This window comes from Haplochromis burtoni, unplaced genomic scaffold (genome assembly GCF_018398535.1).
Source record: "Haplochromis burtoni strain Fernald_Lab_line unplaced genomic scaffold, NCSU_Asbu1 Contig_43, whole genome shotgun sequence".
Lineage (NCBI taxonomy): Eukaryota > Metazoa > Chordata > Actinopteri > Cichliformes > Cichlidae > Haplochromis > Haplochromis burtoni.
The window spans coordinates 2,123,242-2,133,242 of record NW_024582404.1 but is presented as its reverse complement, the minus strand read 5'-3'; the positions used below and the strand labels follow the sequence as shown (position 1 = coordinate 2,133,242).

At 39.4% G+C, this 10,001-nt stretch overlaps 1 protein-coding gene across 1 annotated transcript in view; it reads right to left on the bottom strand.

The window, feature by feature from the left end:
• slc4a4a (solute carrier family 4 member 4a) overlaps positions 1-275 on the bottom strand; it is a 63,580-nt gene extending 63,305 nt beyond the window's left edge. The window contains exon 1 of the mRNA XM_042220119.1: positions 195-275. The gene's annotated coding sequence lies outside the window, so the exon portion shown is untranslated. The remainder of the gene's footprint in view (positions 1-194) is intronic.
• Between the last annotated feature and the right edge of the window lie 9,726 nt (positions 276-10,001).

The following is a 10,001-nucleotide window of genomic DNA, read 5'->3' as shown; positions in this document are numbered from 1 at the left end:
AGTATTGTGATAATTTACCAAGTTGAGCATATAAAGTCACAAAAAGCAAGAAAAGGTCTACCGGCTCCTGAAGACACCTGCAGAAAAATGAAAAGAAAACAAAGCTGATTTCGTACCAAGGCGTCTTTTTACGCATGTACACGAGGCCGGAACACGTTCCGCTGTCCAAAGTGAAACTGGAGCTGCGGACTTACCTCTGTGTTATTGATCTTTGGCTTTGTGTCTTTGGTTCTTATTGTCCCTCCTTCGCTGGCATGCAGATAAGAGGTACTGCTCCTACTTCTTAGAGTAAGTTTGAATGTGGCATTGTGACAGCAGCTGCGCTCAGCGTGCAGCCTCTATCTCCTGGACCATCCTTCCTTCAACGCCACTCCTCCGGTGGGAGGTCAAACTGCCCCTCCGCTGCACCGTCCTGTTTTTCCCCCAGCTTTGTTTTTGCTCCAGCTGAACCATTGCGCGGTTTGACCGCGCGGGCACGATGTTGGAACGCACGCGGATATTCGCAGTAAAGTCTGTCCGAACTAAAATCACGCACAAAAAGAGCGACATTGGATTTAAATCATTCAATTAGATACTTCGAAATTAGTAAATACTTCAAAATCTGGTAATCTGTACTTTCTGAAATCACGTTTAACTTATTACTATTGGACATACTTTTGGCTCACATAACAATCTGTGGATGCTTTCATCAGGCACTTGCAGAGGGGGGTAGCAGAGCACCTGCCCCTTTCCTGATGGGTGCCCCAAGTTTTTTTTTTTTTAGGGTTTGCACAGAGTGGATAGTCAAACAAACTGGATCCTCATAAATGCATTCTTTTATATTTATTTATTTATTTTGTCCTTATTACTTTAATATTATAGCACTAGGAATAAATCCTATGGGAAGGATGCTGGATCAGCAACATCATGCAAACTTTTGACCATAGTACGTACAGTATATACTACAAAATGTCACTGTATGTGCATGTGTCTGTGCGTGTTTTATGTGTATAGATTTTTTAAAGTTATTACTCAAGTATAAAAACAATTATAAACACAACTGCAATATTTTATAACATTTCTATCATTACTTTATTATGGATTAAGTGCAAGGTTGTTAACTGTGGATAAGGAAATCACTTTAGCTTTGAGCCCCCCGCCCCTTCAAACATCTCTGCACGGCCCTGGCTGTCATTAGATGCCGGTAATGTTCAGCATAGCTGCAGCTTCTAAAGAGGACACCTGCTGAAACTGCTTAGTTCTGCAGCTATAGAGCGCCATCTGTTGGAAGAAATATTGCAAGATTGGCTGAGTCGACCTTCTTACTTGGCTGTAATATCAGCATTATCATCACCAGCTGCAGTAAATGGAAAGTTTCGTGCCATGGCTGAAAAAAAAAGGGGTTTTGTTATTTTTGCTGAAGGTTATTTTTTACCTGAGTCTTCCTCACACTATGAAATTATTAATTATAGCTTACCCTGTTATAAAAATAATAGTTGTTTGTGGTGTCTTGGTTTGAGCCACTGTTAAAGTCTAAAGCCTAAAGTCTCCCATTCTAAATCAAAACTCTTATCTTATCATCTGCTGTGGTTCAGAAAACCGTTCACTAAGGTCTTTTCTTGGTTTGCAACCCACATAACAGTTAAATACACCAAATACTTGCAATGTTAAAGTAAGACAATAGCTCGAGTGACTCAAACTGTCACTGTCCTACATCAGCAACATAGCCCAGCAGCTCAGGAATAGCTTGAGGGTCAATCCTTGACCCATCTTTGCCAGATCCCAAAGGAGCATCTGTGGGATGTGGCAGCACAGACCGAATCCAAGGTGGGCCACGCTGCAAAACCACAGTATCCAAAAGATGTGCTGTCAACCACCTGGTCCCAGCAGCACTGATAAAACTGAGGTCTCCTGTCCTTGAGATGACAGGCGACAGCTGGTTTGAAGCGATAAGGCAGACATTGAGTGTGGACTCAGTGCATCCTTAAACATTTAGCTTTGCATCCCTCCCAAATTCTTTTGGACTAAAGAATCATTGATAACCAAAATGGTTTCCAGAGACAATAAAGCTACTGAGAGCAGGAAACCCATCAGCACCAAGTTTCAATTGTGCACATTTAAGGAAAAAAAGGCAGAACAAACTGGTTAATGTTTCCAGACTATTTATGCAGAATCTGGTGGCCAGCCATGGGGTAAAAGGACACAGACCTGACTTTCCAGGAAAAGGTGAATATTTAATTTGGAAATAGAGAAACAATTGTCATCAGTCACCTTTGCCAGTTTTTGTCGGTGTAAAAACAAAACTAGGGACAAGTTGAAATTGTTAACTAAGGCAGACATAAGGTGTGGGTTCAGTCCTTGAACATTTAGCTTTGTATCCCTCTGAGTAAAACTTTCAAAATACACAACTCGAAATCTCTAATTATTAAGTCAAATTGTGATGTTAGCCCGAATATAGATTTTTATGGCAAAAAAAACATGTTTTCAGTGGCACAAACAAACTTCCATACTAAACAGGAATTTTAATATAAGTGTTGAATGTTTCTGCCTCAGCCAGGTCATTTCTATACAAATGAGTCTGCAGGTATTGGGCTTCTAACATTTAACATTTTCTCTATTTATTTCCGTTGTCGATAAATGGCAGCAGATTCTGACAGCATAAACTTCCACAGGTAATAATCATTTACTTACTTATAACTTTTTTGTTTTGTTTTTTGAAAATATTTCCTCAGAATTAAGCAGCGATTCAAACAATTCTGCCTTAATAAACTCATGTTTATATCAAACTGTTATCAGCTTAAACTTTCATGCTATCCAGGTTTTAACACCAATACTGTAAGTTTTTGTAAATGTATCTTATGTGGAAATTATTTTAACGAACACTCGGGAATAAAAGCATCATTCAGACAATCAGCAGATCAACAGATTGTAGCATTAAGCCAAAAGCATTAAAGCATCTTGGTTAATTGTTATCAGCATGATCTGTATAACACTAATATCAAATGAGGTGTATTAAGTCTCCAGATAATAACGTATGTGTGTGTTAGCTCACACCAGTAGCTCCTGTGTTTCCCATTTGTTTTACTGGCTCTGTGATAATAATATTTATGGGAAATGATTTATGATGGACGACCAAACAAACATCCACTTATGCAAATTTAATTCAAATTTTGCATGTACACAGTGAAGACTTCACTATTCAGAGCAGAGTGCGCACCACTGTTTATGGCACACTTACAGAGAAACTGTAGGAAAGTTTATGGAAAGTAGCTTCTAATGCCATGAGGTTATTATTGAAGTGACCTGTGTGGCTCAGAGCAGAGCAGAGGTTAAATGTTTGTTGCTGCTGGAGTCAGTACATTCAGTGCCTTATTAAGAAGTCTCCCTCCATCCATCAACACTTGTGAGAATGAGATGAATGTGGGCTCAACAAGTATGACGTCTTATATCTGTCTCCACTGTGGACACTGGTCCAGGTGCCTCTTAACGTGGCTTTTGTATTGTTTTATGAGACTGTTTGTTTTTCTGGACCACGAGTCTGAAGTAAAGCTTGGTTGAGACTATTTACTAAATTAAACTCAGGGCCAAACACACTGTGAGGGTTCGTGATCACTGGTGAATCCAATTAGCTCTGATGTCTAATGTGTTTGTAGCTTTGTGTTTCTGCCTGTCCCAAAGTCCATGGTGCTTGTAGCTCTGCTTTCATCTCCACCAACTCCAGTTTTGCTAACCTTTCTAGCTTCAGTGGAATCAGTGGGTTTTCTTGCCCTTGTTTGATAAAGAAACATTTTACTTTCAGCTGCTGGTTCAGGTTTCATTAGACAGAATAGAATGAGTCATCAAATCAAAGGAATGAATTCAAAGGGTCCAAGAAGATGCACAGAGCTGCAGAAAACACTTACTAGCCTATTTTTAATATGCTTCAATGAAATGCTGAAAGTTTATTTCAAATTATTTGCGTATCAGTTGCCACATTGTTATTTGAATAAGGTAGGGTGGGCTATTCTTTCAGGTAGTTCAATAGAAATTGTAATGCAAAGCTGCAATAAGATATTCTAGGTGTTTAAATGTTCTTGCGCTGAAAAAGTCCATCCATCCATCTTCTGCTGCTTATAGGGCAGAAGTCTAAACAAAGAAGTTGGGACTCCACTCTCCCCAGCCACCTTCTACCTTTGGCATTCCCAAACCAGCTGTGGGACATGATCTCTCTGTAGGTCTCTCACAGACCACCAATCTAAATGCACTTATGCTCAAATACAATGTTTTTCTTTATGAGCAAACTGTTGTTTAGCACAAAAGTCCAACAAACCAAGACCACTTGATCAAGCCTTCTTTGCCAGTCACACTCCACAGGTCTCACTGTCATTGCTCACATGAGTGCTGAAGTCCTCGAGCAGGACAGTGGAGTCCCAAGCAGAGATGCCTTCAAGCATGCTGCCCATGCACAAGTCATGGAAAGTGCTGTTTAGAGTCAGAGTCACACGTGTGCACCATTTCTCAAAGGCATAGAAACATTGTCAATGGTCGTAGGGAAGATGTGTCATCGTGCTTGTATTGTCCTTTCCCCCCACTTTACTGGGAATCCTTAACTGCTTTCTGGAAACTTAAACTTGGTTGCTGTATAACCTGTGATTGTTCTCAGGGTCGTATTTGTCACCTTTAGCCTCTTTACCTATATGCAAAAACAAGAGAATAATATTTAACTTTGAAATTCACTTTAACCTTTCAGGTTCATCTGACACAATCATCAATACATTTTGGAGTGTTGCCAAATCAAAACTAGGACAGGGATTTCTGCTGCCATGGGGAACTTTGGTGTCTGAACATCCAAAGCAATGGGAAAAGAGGAAAGAAAGTACATCTTTGTTACATTATAAACCTTTACATCGCAGGGCACAATAACAAAATCATCTGTTTCCCACCAGATTCTAAAATTATTGAGATGCCAGATGCTGCTAATCAAATACACTTATTAACTGACCTTCAGCAGTGTTGCTGTCCATCACTAATGGGTGTAAGGATATGTCTAAATAATTTGAAGTCCAGCACATGGTGAGGAAGGTTATTCAAAAGTGGAAAATATTCAAGACCGTTCCCAGTATTCCCATTAATGGAAATCCCAGGAACTTCACCCCAAGGTCAGACTCTGCAAGTGCAAAAAAGCAAAAAGACTCTACAGACCTCAGTTAGCGTGCAAATTTTAAAGGTCACGACATTACAATTACAAAAAGCCCAAACAAGTGTGTTTTGTTTGGAAGGGTTGCCGGGAGAAACCGAACATGGCAGCACAGCTTATTTTTAGTCAACGTTGCATCTGAACGATGTCATGTTGACAGACAAGTCCAAAGTGGAGACGTTCGGCCGTAACGCACAGCACCAGATCTGGAGAAAATCAAACACCTCACACTGTCGGCACGGAGGTGGGAGTGAGGAGTTGAGCTCTGGCAGTCATTAAGTGCACCGTGAAGTCCTCTGCATAACAAAGCATGTTAGAGTCAAATGTCAAGCCTTCTGTCTCACAGTGAAGGTTTGACCCAAACTGGGTCACACAACAAGTTAATGATCCCAAGCACAGCAGCAAATGTCCAACAGAATAGCTGAAAAATTAAGAAAGCTGCTGCAACGGCCCCAATCAAAGTCCAGACTGTAACCGACTGAAGTGCTAAGAGAGCTGAACTGAAGCAAACTTCAAATTCCTCCACAGCAATGTGAAAGACTGATCAAGTCACGCAGGAAACAACTATTTCAAGTTTGTGCTGCTAAAGAGTTTCTACAAGCGACTGAATCCAGGGGTCGTCTATGATTTTCACCTGCTGCTTCTGCAGTTTGTCTTGAACAAATGTTGAATCTGCTCAGGACGAGATGTTTGTTTTTTTGACCAATCAAATTAATCAAAGATCTCTGTGGATTGTTTTTGTGGCTGATTATGCTTAATTATTGCTTTTAATGTAAAAGAAAATTGTTCTGCCACTCTAGTGTTACTTTTTGACATCTGATCTGAGTCATCCCTCTCATACATGAATCTGTCAAAAGAGCCAATTTTAGCTTTCTTTATTATTTTTTACACAAATCATGATTATTGAAACCATGCAAAAGCAAAAATTGTGCATGCTTTGTGTTTCAGTGAACGAACTCTTTACTTTCTAATTTTCTAAAGAATATTCAAGACAAACATCAGTTTGTAGAAGAACGTGAGTCAATGATACAAGAGTCTGATGTTTTCACTGAAGCTACTTAAATTTTCCAGAAGTTAAAATTTGTTCACAAAACATTGTTTTATGTTTTTATTCACAACACAAAATATTGTTAAGGCTAACATTCATACAGCATATTTGTGACAGCACTGAGCAGCTCCTTCAGTGGGAGACTGCGGCACCCACGGTGTGGGACGGAGAGATTTCGCAGGTCTTTCCTCCCCACTGCTGTCAGACTCCATAATAAAGACTTTAACTGATCAAGCACACACATCCATACATATGCAATAATACTAAGTGCAATAATCCTTTCTGTCATCGTTGTATTTTTACTCAGTTGTATATAGTATTTGTATTTGTATTCTATTTTTATCTTATTGTATATTTATTTTATTTTATTCTATTCTGTACAGCTGTGTACTGTATTTATTCTTATTGTATTCTAATTTTTGCCTCATAACTTTTGCACTGTCCACTCCTGCTGTGACAAAACAAATTTCCCACATGTGGGACTAATAAAGGTTATCTTATCTTATCTTATCTTATCTTATCTTATCTTATCTTATCTTATCTCAGACAAGTTGGTATGAGAAGGGCTTTCTCCCTCATGATTGTGTGTATGATGCAGAACAGCTGCTGTTTTACACATTTACAACCACACACGTGTCAGCGTTTCGATGTTTTTCCCTCATGGACGACGAGTTTCATCCAGAGGAAGAAAAGAAAAGCAAAGTGGAGGGAGACGGGAAGCCATAATAACATGAATGTCGTGGATGTCTCTGTTTCATGATCCTCCAGCTTCAGCTCACTTTACATTTCATAAACATAAAGCCTATTAAGTATTTGACTTGATTTTCCCTTTAAAGAAGACTTTGAGGGGTACTTGCTGGGCTTTATGGATGCTTTGTAGTTTGAAGGTGTTAGGCAACCATGCTGCTGTTTTGATCCATGTTGTCTTTAACTTTCTGCCAGCTCCTGCCTTTGATGTGAAATCCTTCCAGGAAATCTAGTCCCCCTCCTTCTTTGACGTCTAATCCTTCCTTGACGTCAAAATGATAAAAAACAAAAGCAGAAGTTATTTATTTCCCATCATAATTGTATAATATTTCTTAGAATACAAAGGTTTTATGTGACGATGTATGTCATTTTTAATAAAAGGAAAAAACCTCCAGTTATTTTCTGAGGGCACTGGCTTGAGTTTATCCAACATTATTATTATTATTAACGTGTTTTCCTCACTTTCACACTGAAGCATATCTGGGTGAGATTCTGTTAAACACGTTATTGTCTTATTGTATTCCTTATTTGCATGTGTGTTTGCTTTGAGCTATACAAAAAGTGACTGACTTCAAGAACATTTACGCTGATGTTTTCAGAGTAAAGTGCATACAAGCCTGGGACTGAACTGCCAAAGCATCTGCCTCTGCCACCTCCTGCAGATGGAGGATGGATGCATGTAACTCACTGGGGCTGAGCCCAGTCAGGCCTCATGGCTTAGCCCCTGAGCCCCATCCTTCAGGCCTGGCTCCAGGCTGAGGTCAGTGTTGCAGGTCCGGGAAAGGTTCTTGGTGTCCTCTTCACTTAGTCTGATCCCTAAAGGAGGACCAATTTGCTTTGCCCCTAACAACATATTTCTTGAGATCACATGAGCATAAATCCCTCCGGCGCAGTAAGGTGATGATTCACACTTGAGTGTGTCGGTCGCGAACGAAACGGCTCTTAGAGCCGACTCTTTGAAGTGAACGACGCGAGCCGGCTCCTTATTGGGAGCCGTGGGATTTTTTTTTTCTTTCTCTCTCACTTTCTGAATCCTTTATCATCCACAACTATTTTCAGTTGGGATGATAAAGGATTCAGAAAGTTTATTCATGCAGGCCCATATGACAGAGAATATGCATCTTCTTTTTGTTTTCATATTTTAATTTATATTTAATTGTGTTGTGGTTTGCAGTGTTTTGTGTTGTTTCACTTTAAATTTGTTTAAAAGGAAAAAGCTGAAAATTTAAATAGTTAAAAGTTGAAATGTGAATAGTTGGTTTTTGTATTATATGATTTATTTATTACATTTTATGTGGAGTGAATAAATAAAAGTATATTTACGGTGGCCCCTACAGACAAAACACGTAAAAACAAAACACAACAGAAGTGCTCCAGAATGCTGGGCGCAGTGTTGAGCTTTTGTTACCTCGTGGCTACACAAGCCAGCAAGTACCAACGACCGGATTTGGTAAAAAAACATTTATTTTTTTTAATTATTTGAATATATATGAGTGCTTGTGTATAAATACACAAACAATACACATATGCTTTCATGCTTTCAATTGTGTAATTTAAGTGATCTAGTAGCTCTGTTTTGGAAGTTCAGTTAACGCTAGAAATGTGTTTTGGAGTTTGTACGTGCTTTGTCTCTAGGGGCCACCGCATATATTTATATATAAACATATATAAATAAAACCACTTCTTCTTTTTTTTACATTAGTAATTCCTTTTGTGCATAATTTTATATTATTGTTAATAATAAATTAATTAAAGCAACAAAACAACCCGAAGAGCCGGTCGGAGCTGAAAGAGCCGGCTCTCTAAAAAGATCCTCATCACTAATTCACACAGGGATGAGGATTTCTGTAACTCAGGAGGAGCTTAGGGTGGACGTAATGCTCCTCCTGAACACCTGCAATGTGAGACCCTAGTTGGAGAGGCCCAGACCCAGTACAGACCCGGAGCAGACTCAGGATACACCCAGGGTCAGACCTCTTCATTGTTTTGGAAGCATCCCAAGCACCAAATCATTTTTTTGTTTAGGAGGGGTGGGGTGGGGGGGCAACCTTCTGGATTGGCTGGGAGGAATGGATGTGGATGACTAAAAAACAAGAGTATTAACCAAAGATTAGGTCCAAACATTCCCAGTTTATCTTTTAATTTGTTTTATTTCAGCTTATCAATCTCAAAAAGGACACTGAAACAAACACACACTGAGCATCATCTCTTCATTCAGACAAAATCTCTTCACATACTTTCTGTTCTAGTTAGAGTTAGAGAGATGGCACAGTCTGAAAAAACAGCCAACTAGCAGATGACAGCAACAAGTTCTGTAAACATCAATAACCCCTGAAATAAAGCAGGGGGACAGAAATGCACAGCTGAGGGGGAAAGGAAATGGAGATGGATTAGGAGCAGACTGAGGACATAAACAAATATGACAAGACTGGAGAGCAGGATTAATGTGTGTAGTGATGGTGGATAAGAAAACTTTGAGTTATTGAAGAATTCCGTGCGAGCAAGCATCTGGAATTTCCTTAAACTACGTCACAGGACAGTCTATGTGATGTTTGATGGAGTTATAATAAGGTCATGAATACATATTGTTCTGGTTGGATTTAACGTAAATGCACAGTGTTTATAACATTTTGTCAGCAAAGAGGTGAAAAAGCCTTGATGTGCACCAGAACTGGTGGGCAGATGTTCTCGTGCAGCTGTCTGTGAGGGCAGAAAAGCTTTGGGAGGATCCTGCTCACCAAACTGAACTGACCCCACAAACACAGACTAAACCCTGTATTTCAAATAACAGTAGTTTTATCTGCCTTTTAACATAAAAAAAACACCTTTCGATGTCAAATATTTCTGATACCTAGATGAACTGTTTAGATCACCAACAGAGCCTTGGCCAGGGGTCTCAAACATTCAATTCAATTCAATTCAGTTTTATTTACACAGCGCCAAATCCCAACAACAGTCGCCTTAAGGCACTTTATATTGTAAGGTAGACCCTACAATCATACATACAGAGGAAAAACAAAATCATATGACCCCCTATGAGCAGCACTTTGG